This window comes from Macaca fascicularis, chromosome 1 (genome assembly GCF_037993035.2).
Source record: "Macaca fascicularis isolate 582-1 chromosome 1, T2T-MFA8v1.1".
Classification (NCBI taxonomy): domain Eukaryota; kingdom Metazoa; phylum Chordata; class Mammalia; order Primates; family Cercopithecidae; genus Macaca; species Macaca fascicularis.
Genome location: NC_088375.1, coordinates 185,529,281 through 185,547,874, shown reverse-complemented (window position 1 = coordinate 185,547,874; position 18,594 = coordinate 185,529,281). Strand labels below are relative to the sequence as shown.

Genomic DNA, 18,594 nt, shown 5'->3' with positions numbered 1-18,594 from the left:
TACAATAACAAAGACTTGGAATCAACCCAAATGCCCATCAATGATAGACTGGATAAAGAAAATGTGGCACATATACACCATGGAATATTATGCAGCCACAAAAGAAAGAGTTTAGGTGATTTGCAGCGACATGGATGAAGCTGGAAACCATCATTCTCGGCAAACTAACACATGAACAGAAAACCAAACACTGCATGTTCTCACTCATAAGTGGGAGTTGAACAATGAGAACATATGGATACAGGGAGGGTAACATCACACACTGGGGCTTGTCAGGGGTTGGGGGGCTAGGGGAAGGAAAGCATTAGGACAAATACCTAATGCATGCGAGGCTTAAAACCTAGATGACAGGTTGATAGGTGCAGCAAACCACCATGGCACATGTACACCTATGTAACAAACCTGCACGTTCTGCACATGTATCCCAGAACTTAGAATAAAAAATAAATTGACACTTCTCAAAAGAAGACATTCATACAGCCAACAGACATGTGAAAAACTGCTCATCATCACTCGCCATCAGAGAAATGCAAATCAAAACCACATTGAGATACCGTCTCACACCAGTTAAAATGGCAATCATTAAAAAATCAGGAAACAACAGGTGCTGGAGAGGATATGGAGGAATAGGAACACTTTTACACTGTTGGTGGGACTGTAAACTAGTTCAATCATTGTGGAAAACAGTGTGGCGATTCCTCAAGGATCTAGAACTAGAAATACCATTCGACCCAGCCATCCCATTACTGGGTATATATCCAAAGGATTATAAGTCATGCTGCTATAAAGACACATGCACACGTATGTTTACTGTGGCACTATTCACAATAGCAAAGACTTGGAATCAACCCAAATGTCCACCAGTGACAGACTGGATTAAGAAAACGTGGCACATACACACCATGGAATACTATGCAGCCATAAAAAAGGATGAGTTCGTGTCCTTTGTAAGGACATGGATGCAGCTGGAAACCATCATTCTCAGCAAACTATCGCAAGAACAGAAAACCAAATACCGCATGTTATCACTCATAGGTGGTAACTGAACAACAATATCACTTGGACACAGGAAGGGGAGCATCACACACCGGGTCCTATTGTGGGGAGGGGGTAGGGGGAAGGGATAGCATTAGCAGGTATACCTAATGTAAATGACGAGTTAATGGGTGCAGCACACCAACATGGCACATGTATACATATGTAACAAACCTGCATGTTGTGCACATGTACCCTAGAACTTAAAGTATAATTAAAAAAAAAAGAAAAATGAATATAGTTTTACAGATTTGAACAGCCAATTCATTAAAAAGGGATAAAAATATCAAAACATATGAAAAGTTGTTCAATCTCATTAGTATTCAAATACATGTAAAACAAAACTAAAATACCATATTCCTCCATCAAATTGTTAACTATTAAAAATAGTATAATACGTAGTATGTCAAGGGTGTTGAGGAACAAACACTCTTTTAAACAGTTCAACGTGGTTGTATATTGGTAAAAATATTTTCTAAGGAGCAGTTTGACAATATGTGGATGTTCTTCTTTGGTTCTATAATTTCCCTGCTAAATATTTATCCTAAGGAAACAATTAAAACTGCATAGAAATTCACATGCCAAAATGTTTGTTTCTGAGATAATAGGTGATGTATAAGAGCAATACTTAGAAACAATGTAAATGAATAAAAAGAATGCATCTCTTTCAATTAAGTATATATGTATATGATGTGCATCTGTATATGAATACATATATGTATATATGTATATATCCTAATATATATGCATATGTGTATATCCTAATATGTATGTATATATGTATATGTGTGCATACATATAAACATATGAAGGTATATATAATATATTATATACATATATGTATATGATGAAATACTTTGTTGTCATTAAAATTACATTTTTGAAAACTATAATATATATAAAATGTTTGTGGGTTATTGCTATATGAAAAATTATTTTAAAAAACAGCAAAAACCCAGAGTATTTTTATAATCTAAATTTTATAATAAAAGATATATGTACAAACATGCATATACACAATATATGCATGTACACAAAATGAATAAGTGTAATACATCATCATGTTAACAGAGATTGTAACTGAATTGTGAGGCCACAGGTGATTTTTGTTTTCTCCTGTAGGCTTTTCTGTATTCTCTAAACTTTTTTCAGTCAATATATACTAGTATAACCAGATAAATTAACAGTAATTGTGAAAAAATATGGCATCCAAAACCATAAAGAAATAATGTTTATTCCAAGGCAATTAAAAACAAGATCCCAAGTTTAATCTTTCATATGCTGTCTCATTGAGCTGCACATGGAAAACACAACTACAACAACAGAAAATCTTCTGTGTTAAAAGTACGAAAATCCTGTCTCATTGATAAACATAAATGCAGATAATTTTAAAAGGAACATTTACTAGGTGCCAGTCATTTCACTGGCTTCAAGTCTTTTGAAACAATTACCCTGAAAATGAAGTCTTATTAGTCCCATTTTACAGACAAGGAATGTGTTGGAGAGATTAAAGAACTTGCCTAAAGCTGAATTCAAATGTAGACCCTTCTGACCTTCAAGATGCATCTTGTCCACTACATGTTGCTGCTCCCATAGTTGACAGGCAACATATTAAGTAATTAGATTTCTAAATATTACCAGAGGCTATTTGAAATCTCTAAAATAAGGCATCAGGAAAAATGGTTCTGTAAAACTATTTTAGATTTCTTGCTAGAAAATTACAAATAACTACAGGCTCTTACTAAGAAAATGTCACCAAATTACAAATTCTTTTCAATAAGCCAGTCTTTAATAGCTCTAAGTACTAGACTCTTTAATTTGAATTTGGCTGTTATGACGAATACAATAAATTAACTTGTGAAATTAATCATTTTGTTTTTAATGAAAAAATATAAATATGGAAGCTTTGCTGTGTCTATACATATGGCTGGCAAGGATAATGGCTTATGTTGAAAAATACTACTCTGCAGGAATTCCTACTGCTGTTTATACTGTAATTCAATTTGTTCTATTTAGCCACAAAAAAATGCTAGTCCTTCAGACAATCAGTCCACTACTGAGGTTCACAGCAGGTTAAAACTGAAACCCTTGCCACTTAATAAAAATGAAATCAATGATCTAATTTTTGTCCCCTCATTAGTTCGTAACATAAGAAGCAGAGAGAATGCTTTATGAACTGGACCAATTCAATGAAATTGAATTTACAAATACTTACTGAGTAACTTGATATGTATCCAGCAGTCTGCCAGATGTTTTACATTTTTCATTTCATTTTTCCTAATAAAGTTTCCATGTTATAGATCATAAAATTAAGGATCAGAGACATTAAATAATCTTAACAAAGTCACATAGCCAAGAAATAGCAGCACAAGAATTTGAATCCTCATCTTCCTGAAACTAAATCCTATGCTATTAACATGGCACGAAACAATTTCTGATGTTATCATATAATAGAAGACTGATTGTATATGAAAATAAAATGACAGAGGTTTGTACAAGATGATGTTGAAATACAGAAGTGGAAGATGCTGGTGTGGGAACACTAGGAAGAATCCTCACAGGGGATGACATTTAAATAGCTGGTGTAATCATTGGTTTCAGAAGGATTTTATCATTACCCTCTTCTAAAGTAGAGACTGTAATCCTCATTTTGCATAAGGTGAATGATACTCAGGTTAATATGCACGATACTGATATTGATGCCAATATTTATGATCTGTCAATAAATCAAGAACCAAAAATCTGGTTTTCCATTCTTAGGCCAGTGGAGTGGGTGGGGAGAGTCCTTATATAGGCTACCGAGTAGTCAAATGACATAGTGAGTGAGTGGATGGATAGTGTCAGAATTGGGCATCTTCAAAACAATTGCTAACAAGAGAATAACATAAAATTTCAATACTTCAAATTACCTGTATAACTTTCTTGCTAAGAGGCCATCCAACATTTTCTCAGACATTTATATCGATACCTACAAAACCATTTATGCTACTCTTGGACAAGCCGAAAGTAATAATTACAATAAGGAAAAAATAGAGAATATGCTCGAATTCCTTAGTTTAGGGAGGGGAGATTGAAGCTGCCTAAAAGAAATGACATTTGAGCAGAGGCTTAAACAAGGAAGATTTACATACACGATGATAGGGAGCAGGCAGAGATTCTAGGCAAAATAAAGAATATATTTAAAGGCATGAAAGAATGAAAGTGAAAAATTCTGGAACTGGGAAACAATCAAGTAGTTTGAGCTTAGCTTACATGGGACAGTATGGGAGAAAGAAACTTGCACTAGTACACCAGAGCCAGACCTTAGAGAACCTTGAATGCCAGGTGAGACTTTTATAAGTTGTCCCTGCCAGGTGAGTAAACAAAGTTCAAAGAGAAAAATACTACAGACACAGCCTTTAAGGAGAAGGTAGAGGAAAAAGAAGCAAAGGAGGAACAGTTAGAGATAGATTTTGCAGAAGCTAATGGAGAAAAGTATGTCAAGAAATATGGAGTGGTCAACCACAATCATCCACTTAAAACATCATCTCTCCTTCCTAAACTCCTCCCCTTTTTCTTTCCCTCCACTACCAAAATACTGAGTAATCTACGTTTACTATTGCTACTTCTTTGATGCCAGTTTATTCCTTAACCTACTGCTTTCTCCATCACATGGAGTCTGGCTTCTTTCTCCATCACATCACTGAAATGACTGAAAATGTCATCTGTAATTTTGGTTGTCAAAGGCAATGCTGTCCTCATTCTATTTGATCTTTCTGTGGCTCTATTGGCCAAACTTATATCTCTGGTTCACACCTCCTGCCACATTTCCAGACTCATATATCCAACTGCCACCTCAACATTTCCATGTGGATTAAATAAACTTGGCCAAAAGGAATGGTTTCTCAAATATACCCAGGCAAGTTAGATCAGAGCAGATAGTATCCAGGGAGAAACTGGTTGTCAGCACTGGATAAGAGGAATCAGGAGTTCAGGCACTGTATTAGTCTGTTCTCACATTGCTATAAAGAACTACCTGAGACTAGGTAATTTATGAAGAAAAGAGGTTGAATTGATTCACAGTTCTGCAGGCTGTACAGAACGAATGGCTGGGGAGGCCTCAGGAAACTTATAATCATGGCAGAAAAGGGGAAGCAAGCACCTTTTTCACATGGCAACACTAGAGAGAGAGCAAAGTGGGAAGTGCTACACACTTTTAAACCACCAGATCTCATGAGAATTCACTATCCCAAGAACAGCAAGGGGCAAATCCACCCTCATGATCCAATCACCTCCCACCAGGCCACTCCTCCAACACTTAAAATCATAACTCAGTATGTAACAAACCTGCACGTTATGCACATGTACCCTACAACTTAAAGTATAATAATAATAAATAAATTAAAAAAAAAAATCATAACTCAGGCCGGACGCAGTGGCTCACGCCTGTAATCCCAGCACTCTGGGAGGTCGAGGTGGGTGGATCACAGGTCAGGAGATCGAGACCATCCTGGCTAACACGGTGAAACCCTGTCTCTACTAAAAATACAAAAAACTAGCCGGGCATGGTGGCGGCAGCTGTAGTCCCAGCTACTCGGGAGGCTGAGGCAGGAGAATGACGTCAACCCGGGAGGTGGAGCTTGCAGTGAGCCAAGATCGCGCCACTGCTTTCCAACCTGGGTGACAGAGAGAGACTCCGTCTCAAAAAAAAAAAAAAAAAAAAAAAAAAAATCATAACTCAACATGAAATTTGGGTGAGGACACAGAGCCAAACCATATCAGGCATATTTATTGACATGCAACTTACAGAAACTTTTTAAGTACAATAATTCAGGCAAACGTCACAATCACCTTGGAATCCAGGGGTCATTATTTCCATTTTACAGGTGAGCAAACTGAAGCTCAATGAGGTAGAGTGGCATCATTCATTTATTCATTCATCCATCTACCAATCCATTCATCCATTCTCTTACTATTTATGAGAGTTTGCTATGTGTTAGGCCCTACAACTGAGTCAAAGTTCCACGGCCAGTCCTGGTAGAGTGGGAATTCAAACCCCAGGCTGCCCACCTTTAAGTCCAAGGATCTTTTCCTTTCCACACAGTTGTATGGAGGCCATCCAATCAGGACCTTTTCAGATTTGCTTGTGGAGAAATGACACATATTTATAACTGGACAGCAGTTACAGCACTGTATGTATAATAATTGGTTCTGGATAAATGTGTCAAGTGACCAAATGGATGGATGAATATGAGAATAACAATAATACTGTTCATCCTATCCCATAGGATTATTATGAGGGCCAAATGAGATTGTAGTGGAAAGAGTCTTGACAAGGGGCTATTTTAATATCCCTTTTTATTGTTTGTTGCCTCAAATCCGGTTTGGAAATAGACAATGATGCAACAATCTAGGTTGAATCCACTTCTCTATGGAGCAACAGCATTTGGTTATAGGTGATAATCTTGTCTGTTTTTGCTTACTGTCTCCTTCTCAAGATATAAACACCTCTATTTTTCATATCCACATACTACTAGGTCCCCAGAAAGGGGGTCTCAAAATCTGTTTCTTGAATAAATTTATGATTCCCAGTTTTATAGATTAGGGAATTAAAGCTCAGAAGGCTAAATGAATAGCATAAAGTCACCTGGTAATTAAGTGGCAGAACTAAAATTTGCACTCAGGTCTTCTGACTTTAATACTTTTTACAATATACTACTTTTTTGACTGAGTGTTAGGCCTTACTAGCAATTTAGATAATAGTAAAAGAATAAAAGTTAGGTACAACTTGATCATTTACAAGGTGCTTTCCCATACATTTTCTAGTGGACTCTCAAAACAACACTGGAAACACAAATTATAGATAAGGAAATCCAGGCCTGAAGCCCTCAAGATATGCAAAATTGCCTAGGGGCATGGAGCAGGCAAATTCAGAAGCCAGGCCCTTCTCCAGGCTCAACATCTCTGGCTGCTTCACCTTCATATTCACACCTTTCTTCCATCAGGCTGCCCTGCCCCAGGAAAATTACCCAATCCTTTTAAGACAGCGCATTCACAACTGTACTCATTGTGCCAAGACAGGCCAGCACAGAATATGGCCTTTCAACTTGCACAGATTTCCAAAAGAAGATATTTTGTCATCTAAAATTGCTGCCAAGGTTCCAGGTACATGATTGGTGAGGAACCAGGCCAGTTGACAAAATATTTGACAAAATTCCAATTGCTGGTGATTCTCAAGTTACAGGAGATAAGGACTTCTTGGATGTGCCCATTGGCCTGCATGCAGTAGAATTGAAATAGAATGTGCAGGCGCTGTCAGAGTAATATGACATGTATCCAGATCTTTTTCCTTTTATTTTTAGGCTTGAAGTTTAGTCCTCTTTCTTTGGCAGTTTTTGGAGCCATGTGGCTGGCACAACTGGCAAATACTATAAATGCAATGGGATTGTGAAGAAGGGATAACTGCCATCATGCAAAACTAGAATTAAATATTTGTACTCCTTCTTGGGACTTTTAAAGGTGGGTGCCATTTCTTACCATTAAGAAATTGCTTTAATTACTGAGATATAAAATCAAGAGGGAAAGTCATTTTTAATGGAGTTTATATTTAAACACAACAGGAATGAGCAAGAATATTTATTGGTATTTAAAAAAAGAAGATATTATTAATTTCACTCTACTTTGAGTTATATTCAGTGTAACAAACATTGCAAATACAATGTAAATTGTATTTCTTAAGTGTAAATATCATCCTTAAATATAAATATTGTGAATTCAAATGAATTAGAGACTGAAAAGTAATATTTTACGCATTCATTCTTTATTTATTAATTCAAAAAATATTTATTGACCATGGACTCTGGAACCAAAGTCTAAGTGTAAATCAGGTATCTGCCACTTAATAGCCCTATTCTATTATTTTAAATCATTATCATTATTATTAACACATGCCAGGCCCTTTTCTAAAAACTAAACACTAAATGAGAATCTGAGTATGCTCTGGAGGACCCCAGAGGAGAAGACATGGTGCTTATCCTTGCAGAACTTGAGGTGACACCCTTGTAAGTTGTCCCTTTATTAAATTATCCTCAAATTCCTGCCAAGATTCTGACATAGGACATAAGGATAGAATATATAAGAAAACTGAAGAGGCTAGTGTGGCTGGAGTTTATGAGAAATAAGAAGGGTGAGAAAGATAAAGTTGGAGAGGCAGGCAGAGATCAAATTATGCAGAGCCTTATAGATTATGGTAACAATTTCCAATGTTACTTTAAGTATAATAAGAAGTCACTGGAAATAGAGAAATAAGGAGTAGTATCTGCATCAGAATCTAACATGAGGACTATGAAAACTGTATAGCTTCTAATTATTTGAGGGCTATAGAACACTTCAGAGACTAAATTTTCTGCTGGCTTTATAAACTCTGAAAAGTTGATGTCTTAAAAAAGTGGTCCCCAACCTCTGGATCATGGACCAGTACCTGTTTGTGCCTGGGCTGCTAGGAACTGAGTCACATAGCAGGACGTGGGGGGGGGGCGGTATGAGTGAGCATTACCCCCTGAGCTCCACCTCCTGTCAGATCAGCAGCAGCATTAGATTCTCAGAGGAGTGAGAACCCTATTGTCAACTGCGCATGTGAGGGATCTAGGTTGCACACTTCTTATGAGAATCTAACGAATGCCTGATTATCTGAATTGGAACAGTTTAATCCTAAAACCATCTCCCCACTCTCCCACCTCCTGTTTCTGGTCTGTGGAAAAATTGTCTTCTACAAAACCAGTCTCTGGTGCCAAAAAGGTTGGAGACTGCCGTCTTGAAATATCCCACCTGAAAACATTTCCTGTCTCCCTCCCCCTCACTGTCCTCCTTCTCAGAAAAAAACTCAACATATAGAGAAGAATGGCAAGATTTGGACTAATGCATATTAGGCTTCCAATCCTGGCTCTGCCACTCGCTAGCTGAGTGGCTTTGGATAACTTAATACAAATCTTTGAGCCTTAGTTTCTGCATATATAAAATGAAATAAGATTAATAATACCTGCCCTCATGAGAGTACTAGGAGAATGACTTAAGTGGCAGCAAACAAGCTAGCATAGCATTTGGCACGTAAATGCTCAATAAATATCATTTTCTTTCCCTTCTTTTCTCCTATGTCTATGCCTATAATAGTGTTAGGGCCATGACATTTAGAATTAAATAATATCCCTGGACAGTAATCATAAACCTTTGTATTACAGATGCTAGTCATATAATCTAAGGAATATCAAAATGTCATTGAAAATATAAACACAAATTAATAAGAAAAAGGCAAATAAATAATTATAATAATAAAGTTTTATAATTAATAAATTATTTTATACTCCTTTCTTCATTTTGTTCTCAAAATACCCTTGTACAATAGGCAAGTCAGATATTATTCCCATTTTATAGGTAAAGAAACAGACTTGGAGATATTCCAATATTTTAAAAAGTTCACTGCAAGGGATAGAAAAATAAACAGAATCCAGGTATTTTAATTCCTTTACAAGGATTAATTCCCCTTCATTACTAACAGACTGGGAATATATGTTACATGGGAAATGTTGCTCCCCCTGAGACCTGCTGTTGCCCTTAGGACAAGCCAGGCAAAGTAGATACATGCCTATTCCCACCTCCCAATACTTTATCTATAGCCTTATCTCTCCCCATGTCCTATTCCTTAATTTAAGGTGAGGCCATACTGAACTTTTTGCTTGTTTTTCCTGGAACACATCACACTGTTACTTCCAGGCACATACTGCTGCCTTTGCCCAGAATGGCCTTCCTCCTCCTGAACAGCCAGGAAGCATCTCTTCATGAATATTTCTAGAGTTAACTCAAGGGTTGTTGCAGCTAGGAGGGTTTTCTTGACACCCCATGTAAAATGGCTACCTCATCTTCAGTGTCCCTAAGCACAGCCTTGTAACAAGTAATTGTATCTTGCATTTGGTGTAATTCTGTCTATCTCTGCATCATTTGCATTTGGTACAATTGTGTCTTCTGCTTCTGGACTGTGAGTTCCATGAGGGCAGGGAATGTGCCATGCTTTTAATATTCTTCTTGTCCAGACAGGGTCTGGCATGGAACAGGTGCTCAAGGAATATTTCGTAATATGGTGAATGAATTAAGTTTCCTAGGGTCCCTTAAGTTTGACCCAGAAGCCTTATACACACATAGAAAACAGTAACTCACAGAACTCCTCAGGAAGGAGTCAGTCCAAACCATCTACATACATTAAAGCATGGAGAACAAAGTGGAAAAACAAAAACAAAGATGTAGAAGTTAACAATTACTAGAACTACTGCTCTTTGGGAAACAGCCCTAACATATCATTTTCCCAACAGTGACTCTCACCATCTTATAACCATATGCCATTTGTCAATCCAGACTGAGCTGGTTCTCTAGTGTAAAATAGCCCCAGTGCTATTGCAAATGGTTCTGCCAGTGAGAAAGCAAGACCATCCATGGTGAAATGCATTTTACCAGGCCTATGCCCATATTTGAACAGGGACTGTCTCATAAGTTCTCTGGTTTTCCTGTCTGTAAGATATGGATTATATCCTGTCTCAGTGCCTATACCAGCAAGGCTGATTCATGACATGAGGCACCTAGTGTAAAAATGCTCCAAGCACTGTTAACTTGCTCTATCCTAGAATCTATGGAAAGAATACTGGAAAAAAGGTTTGAGCCAATGTGTTGCTGGCTGATGATGGCTATCAGTGGTTGCCAGGTACTATGTTAGAACTCTGCAAAAGACAGAAGAGATGGCCTGAGGGGCTATGTTGGAGGACTCTAGGGTGCCTGAGTGAGCCCATCATTGAGGAAGTTTCATAAAGTGGGTAATATGGGGTCAGGATCAGAGGTTGCTCTTCTGTATTCCAGCACCAAACACAAAATAGGCATTTCATAATTTTAAAAGGAAGGAAGGAAGGAAGGAAGGAAGGAAGGAAGGAAGGAAGGAAGGAAGGAAGGAGATGGAGGGAAAGAGGAATGGAGGGAGGGAGGGAGGAAACGAGGGAGGAAAGAAGAGAGGAAGAAGTCTGGGTTCAAAGTCTTGTGTTTAAAAGCAGCCTGAATCTAGTCTTGGATTTAATGAACATTAATTCTTTATATTTCTTTCTTATACCTCACAGTCATGCTTGGAGGCCCAGCTCACTTCTGTGCGATCCTATTCAATTTACCTAATCTACACACACACACACACACACACACACACACACACACAGACATACACACACACACACACATACACACACACTCTCAAACACAAATACACATCTGCTGCTCCCTCAGACCTATGCGGGGTTCTAGTGACCCTGATAAGAATGAGACATAGTCCTTACTTCAAGGACTGAACTGAGACAGACCCAGAAATAGACAATGATAATTTGATGATAAATGCTGTGAAAGAGAAATTCAGGAGGAAGGGAGACAGACTGGGCAGGGATTGACTAACTCTACCTGCAGGGTCCTGGAAGACTTCCCAGAGACAGTTGGGTTGGGCCCTGAAGGAAGAGTAAGAGTTTCCAGGCAGAGTGGCAGAGAGAGGATTCTAGGCTGAGGTCACATTGAAAGCAAAGGCAATGGGGCTGGTGGTAACACAATCAGACATCATTGGGAAGCCTAAGAGTGGGTGTCTAATGGCAGAACAGAAGATGTGGAAGAGAAAGTTGCTGGAGCTAAGGCAAGAAAGACAGGATGGGGTCAGTCCAGCCTCACCCAGGATCAGGCATAAAAAGTGTTCTAGGAAAGGGAAACAGCAGCAAAAATGACAGGAGTCCAGGATTTGACCAGAGGAACTATTTTTAGGAAATCATAGATTGAAAAGAGTAAGGGAGAAAAGGATAAGATTTAAAATTTGAGACAGGCAACTTCTTATGGCTTGTTTTGCTTTCATTTGTCTAATCTCACATCATTCTCTACTCACCACTCTTGCCACCTAACCCTATCCCATGGCTCTGCTACATATATTAAAGATAATTGATAAGACTGCCTGGTTTTGAACCCCACCTCTATCATTAGTAGTTTGTTGAACTTGAAAAGTTTTCCACCATTTCTTACCCTCAGTTTTTAGAGCCACCAATGAGTATCCATTGTATGGAATGCTTTGTGCTTTAATAATTTCTATTGATCATTTTGTATGTGTCAGGTCCCATTCCAAGCATTTTTGTGTATTATTTCATTTATTTCCAGACAACTGTTGTAATGTAGGTAGTATTTATGTCCCTATTTTATAGATGAAGAAAGCAAAACACAGTTTGAGAATTTGGTATCAGGTCACAAGGCTATAAGTAGAAGACAGGATTGGAATCCAGGCAGTTTGATGAAAAAGCCTGTGTTTCCAACTACAGTGAGTAAGATCCTCAACTTAACATGTCTAAGGTTCTTCACAAAACTAAAAATAGAGCTATCATAAGATCCAGCAATCACACTGCTGGGTATGTACCCAAAAGAAAGGAAATCAGTGTATCAAGGAAATACCTGCACTCTCATGTTTGCTGCAGCACTGTTCACAATAGCCAAGATTTGGAAGCAACCTAAGTGTCCATCAATACATGAATGGATCAAGAAAATCTGGTGCTTATACATAATGGACATAATGTTCAGCAATCCAAAAAGAATGAGATCCTGTCATTTGCAACGACATAGATAGAACTGGAGGCCATTACGTAAGTGACACATTACGTTAAGTCAGGCACAGAAAGACAAATATCACATGTTCTCACTTATTTGTGGGATCTAAAAATCCAAACAATTGAACTCAGGGAGATAGAGTTATCAGAGGATGGGAAGAGTAGTGGGGGTTGGGGAGCTGGTTAGGGAGGAGGTGGGGACAGTTAATGGGTACAAAAACAAATTGAATAAGAACTAGTATTGGATAACACAACAAGGTGACTCTAGTCAATAATAATTTAATTGTACATTTAAAAATAACCAAAAGATTATAACTGGATTGTTTGTAACACAAAGGATAAATGCTTGAGGGGACAGACACCCAATTTCCCATGATGTTGTTATTATGCATTGCATGCTTGTACCAAAATATCTCATATACCTCATAAATATATACACCTACTATATATCCACAAAAATTAAAAATAAAAAATTAAAACCATAAAAAATAAAAAGGTATCTAGCATTGTGGGGATCACAGAATTCATGTGTCTGTGTGGTGTGATGAAACACAGAACTCTAATGAATGAGTGAGGAAACAAGTGAGAAAATGTTGGTTGAAAGGGGAAACACCTAGCTGAGAGAAAACCCTTCTTCCCCAGGTGGCTAGCCAGGAGAATGAAGAGTTGGTAACTATAAAGTGAGATGGTGGTGGTGACTGTCTCATTTCATCAGATATACTTGTCATACATGCACCATTGTCCTGAGCCCATGAATAAAACATGGAGAAGTGCCCCAGACACCCTCCAAGGAGCATGATGGGGCCTCAGGGGCCACACCAGGCTCCCTGTGTAGCCCTATGATTGGGCTTCAGAAAGTACCCATTGCCATTCTTCTGCCTCATCCATCATCATTACAACCAACCTAAACCTCTGATTATGAAGGCACAGCCTGGTAGCAGTGAGCAGCTAGGGAGCACAATGCCTTCAAGCCAGAAGTAAAAGGACTGGGGATGGAGGAATCATAATTCATCAGCTTCAGAAAACTCAGAATGCTGAAGGCAGCACAAAGCTAATGCTTCTGACCTTATAGAGAAGCAGAAAAGCCAAGGCAGCAGGCTCAGTGAGGGAGGTGACATAGGAGGTGGATCAGGAGATGGGTTTTTCTGTCCACAGATGTCTGCAAGGTGGTGGGGTCTGGGAGGAGACATCACAGAAATATCTGCTACTCTTAATCATTCTGCAGAATGACATCTGAAAATCCATGCCCTGGAGACTCTGGGGATATGATACAATTGCCTGAATTGTCAGACAGTTTAAATGACTGTCCCAAAATCATACAAATAGAAATAGGCAGATTTAAACCCACAGCTCTGTGATTCCAAAGTCTATGTTCTTTCTCTTCTACCACACTGCCCCATGATTACACAGGAGGGTATTCTAAGATGTGTGTGCCCAATTTCACACCACTGCTGCATGTCAGGTTGCACGCGAGAGAGAACAAGCTAGCAAGTTGCCACTAGCTAGATCTTATCTACTCCAAATTTCCTATTCTCATCCCCATTTTATACTGATCCAGGCAGAAGCAGTAACTTGACCAAGGTCACACAGTAGCTAGTATACAGATCTCTGAATTTCCACACACCTCGTAAGAGGAGATAAGTTGCCACCTCCAGGTTTCCAGTGAAAACTATACTTTCAAGGCCAGCTAACAGTTGGAAGGTCATTTACCAAGAGGCTTCACATGCATGCTTGTTTACTTAAAAAAAGAAAGTAGCCTAATTATAGCCCAGTGAGAAATGAGATGTTGATGTATAAATGAAATTATGAAAAAAAAAATCTAATGGCATGCTTGGGAAGAGCCGATAGGCTTGAAGGATGGATAGTGCTTCAAGCAGGGAAGGAGAGGGGGGCGACAAGCACTATGGCCAGGTCTTAGGCTGGGGGACAGGAGTCGCAAGTCATGCAAGTTGCTTCCAGTATCTTCCTATACACTATCCTGTCTGCGTCCAAAGCAGGGATCTTTCTGCATCCTCAGAGGGTACCTGCAAACCAACTTACAAAAGGCAGTGAGATACAATGCAAAGAACTTGGGTAACAAAATCACATGGGCTTGGCCTTGCAACTTATCAACTGAGTGGCCTTGGGTAAATCACCTCACTTCTCTGAGCCTTGATTTCTTCATATCATCAATGGAGATAATACTTATTTTGTAGGACTATAGTACAATTAAAGGAAACATACATATTTAGCATGTTCCTCAAATATATCAGGTATTAATAAACTTTATTACACTGATTACTGTAATTATTATTACTATCTATCCCTCATAATGCAAGGAGCATGTCACTGGGTTTCCAGTGGTTTCCATGGTAGTTTCCGGGATTTAGCTGTTTTCTTTAAAGGACATGGCTTTTCTTTCAAAACAGTGGGAATTGCATGTTTCTCTGAAGTAAAAGTGTTCAGCTCCCACTCAACACCCTAGCTACCTATTGTGGGTATAATTCTGAGGGGGAGGTGGGAATTATTTCTTTGAAACTTATCACTGAGCCAGAACTGAAACTGCTGAGCCAGGCTCAGTAATGCCTTCTGACTGTGGTAAGTGGGGCCCCTCCCACACTTTGGAGTGTCTTTTGAAAAATGTCTATGTGCTTCTCTAGTACCTGGGCTGGCTGTGAAGTCCGAGCAGGATGTCCTGAGCCCTGCTTCCTCTGGGTCCTGGTCAGTAGATGTGCCTAACTTGAAATTTTCTCAGTCCTCCTCCAGTGCTGATCAACCAGGGCTAGCAGTGACAATTGGGCAGGGCATGTCTCAGCCCTCCTTTCTCATTTTTAGGGTGTTCTCAATCTTTCTAGTTCCCCAGAAGTAAAGACAATCAGATGCTCTGAGAAGGCCCAGAACTTATGGTTATGGGTTTGTCCCATGTCCCAGTTCCAGGATAAGATACCTGGGTAAGCAGATCACTTCTGTGTATTTCCTTCATGGAATCATACAAGATTGGGCCCATTTTGGGTGACTCTCATTTATGTTGGACACAGGAAGAGTCTAGAGCTCTGAGATACTGACAGCCCACTACCAACCTCTGGACTTGAGCTGTGTATGGACCCAGGCATTGGCTCTTGCCCATCTATGTTCTAATCAAGGTGCTGTCTCTGGGTTTACAGCAACTGAAGATAGCATGGGTGGCAGCAGGCATCCTTAATCCTGTATCCCCCTCTGCTAAGTAGTTACCAGTCTCTTTACAGTGCTAAGATGTCCTCCAGAAGTAGCTGTCCCTATTATGAGATATCTATCTTCTTTGAAGTCTTTCAAAATTGCTACTCTGTATCTCCAATAAGTCCAATCCAAGTGTGAACGCTGTAGTCTCTTGGGCCGTTAATGAGGTGTGCCATTTGAGAACAAACTTTCCTTGCACAAACAGAACAGTTTCTCTCAGTATATGGGCTCCTTGCTTATTCTTTCTGCTGGTGGTGGTATGTGAAAGACAGTTAACATTGTGCAGTCAACTCTGACAGAGTACACTGTAGAAACGTAGGGACTATGACCTAAAGCTAGAATTCAAGAGAAAACGTTGTTGGAAGATGTGTTAATCCACGTTTATGCTATACAATTCCTAATGGTACATTTAACATAACCAGCAAATAAATTATTTATTCACATTTTTCTGTATACTTAAGATGAGCCCTGCATTTGTGTTCATCATTAGAAACCAGTATTTGTGGGGGTACCATGAATGCTAAAGCATCATGAGTAACGATGTAACCAGCGTTAAGTAAACAGTATTAGGAAACTGCTGAGGCAAGAAGATCTATATTGTTTCATTACAAATATGTTCCAAAAAGCCATGCATTGTGAGTAATAACAGTAGTGCTAGCTTTTTCTGCATGTGGGAGATACAAAATTATCTCCAGAAACTATGCATTTGACAATAAAGAATATGAAAAGATGGCTCCGGATACTTCATGTGCACTCACTGAACAATAAACAAATACCTAAGTATCTTCTCTACACATTATTCTAAATCTTCAGCTAAATTCATGGACCTCGCATGAGTCTATAAATTTTGTAATACAATTTTTAATCAAACTGTTTATATAGACATAGGTGTCACAAAAAATCTTTGCCTGGAACCCCGCATGCCTTACGGGTGGCCTTGGGGAGATTAATGTAAAACATGTCTACCTAGTGACTTAACTATGGAATCTTGTCACCAGAGACAGGATAAAGGAAAATATCTGAGGACTGCTTGGTACATTGTATTTCCTCCCTTATAACTGAAGGGTCACTACAAGTCGCACCTATGCACCTACAGATATGCATAATCAGCCGTTAAAAATAAAGTTTCAAAGCAATCTTTCACAATTTGTACACATTCTCACAATACAATATTACAAGTGAGCAGCAGAATTTTATATACATTCTAAAATTCTACTATGTAAATGGAAAATGCATAGAAAAAAAGACGAAATAGGATACGATATTGAGTTGTCTTTAAGAGGAGAAATCTGAGGGGATTTTGCTGTTTCATGTGTACTTTTCACTTTCTAAATTTGCTACAATAAAATGTACTATTTTCACTTTTATTTTTCAGTTCACTGAAGTTTTTTCAACATACCTCTCTCACTACTCTGCACCTGTTTCCTTTTGCCTATATACTCATGCTCCCCAACTACTTACTTTCATTTGGCTAAATCCTATTTATCTTTGAGATTCCATCAGCAACATCGCTTCCTCCACGCACCCTTCTCGGGTACCTCAAAGCTGCATTAAGTGTTCTTCTAATGAGCTTCCACATTATCCTATAGATTCTTATCACTCTACATGTAACTGAAAGTTTGTTTGCCTCTTTCCTATCAGTTCTACACTCCAGTGATGTTCATTACTGTGCTTGGAAAAGAATGAATACAGAGAAATATTTCTGAAATGAATAGATTAATGAAAATTAAAATACAATTTAAAACTCCCTTTAAAAATATACACACATAGGCCGGGTGCAGTGACTCACCGGTGACACACGCCTGTAATCCCAGCACTTTGGGAGGCCGAGGCGGGCGGATCACGAGGTCAGGAGATCAAGACCATCCTGGCTAACACGGTGAAACCCCGTCTCTACTAAAAATACAAAATAATTAGCTGGGCGTGGCAGCGTGCACCTGTACTCCCAGCTGCTGGGGAGGCTGAGGCAGGAGAATGGCGTGAACCTGGGAGGCGGAGCTTGCAGTAAGCTGAGATCGCGCCACTGCATTCCAGCCTAGGTGACAGAGCAAGGTTCAGTCTCAAAAAAAAAAAAAAAAAAAAAAAAAAAAGTGTGTGTGTGTGTGTGTGTGTGTGTGTGTGTGTATAAAATGTATATATATATACACACACACAGATAAACACAACCTAGGAGATTCAGGGAAGTTTTTGTCACTGTTATTTGTTTAAGTTTTCCAATGATAGTTTAAAAAATTTGTTAATCATGATGATTAAGTTTTCACAATAATGTGTGAGCTGTGCCTCCCTCAAACCTTATTATGATGTTGGCCCATTACTCATCTGATGTGAAGAAAAAAACTGTTAATGCATGCTTCAGTAAATAAAAAGAGAATTTGTGGAATTGTGCTTTGACAGTTACAAAAAAAAGTGGTAATTATTTGGGGCAGTGTTGAGCAAGTATGTTGCTAAGAACACTAATTCCGTAAGATATTCTGGGGAAAAAAGAGGGAGAGAGGTTCTATAATCAAATAACTTCAGGAAATGCTGTATGCACTGGTCCCCTCTGAAGAATTACACTGTGTATTAGCATATTTCAGTGTTGTAAAAAGTCCTGCTGTAAAGAATCTGGTTAATTTATTTTTAATCCAGTACTTCTCAAACATATTTAAATATGAATCCTTCCTTTATGTAATACCTACTAACATCTATTTCCCAGAACACTTTTGGAAATGCTGGGTTTATCTCAAAATAATAA

The 18,594-nt window shown here is 38.6% G+C and overlaps 1 protein-coding gene and 1 non-coding gene across 16 annotated transcripts in view; one reads left to right on the top strand and one right to left on the bottom strand.

Annotated features, from left to right (window-relative positions):
• The window catches only part of LOC107126370 (AGBL carboxypeptidase 4), a 1,456,730-nt gene that overhangs the window by 624,356 nt on the left and 813,780 nt on the right, over window positions 1-18,594 (bottom strand). The gene's annotated exons all lie outside the window — the stretch shown is intronic.
• Window positions 18,080-18,185, top strand: LOC123571245 (small nucleolar RNA U13). Its single transcript, XR_006695427.1, has one exon. It is a non-coding gene; the product is annotated as a small nucleolar RNA U13 (small nucleolar RNA).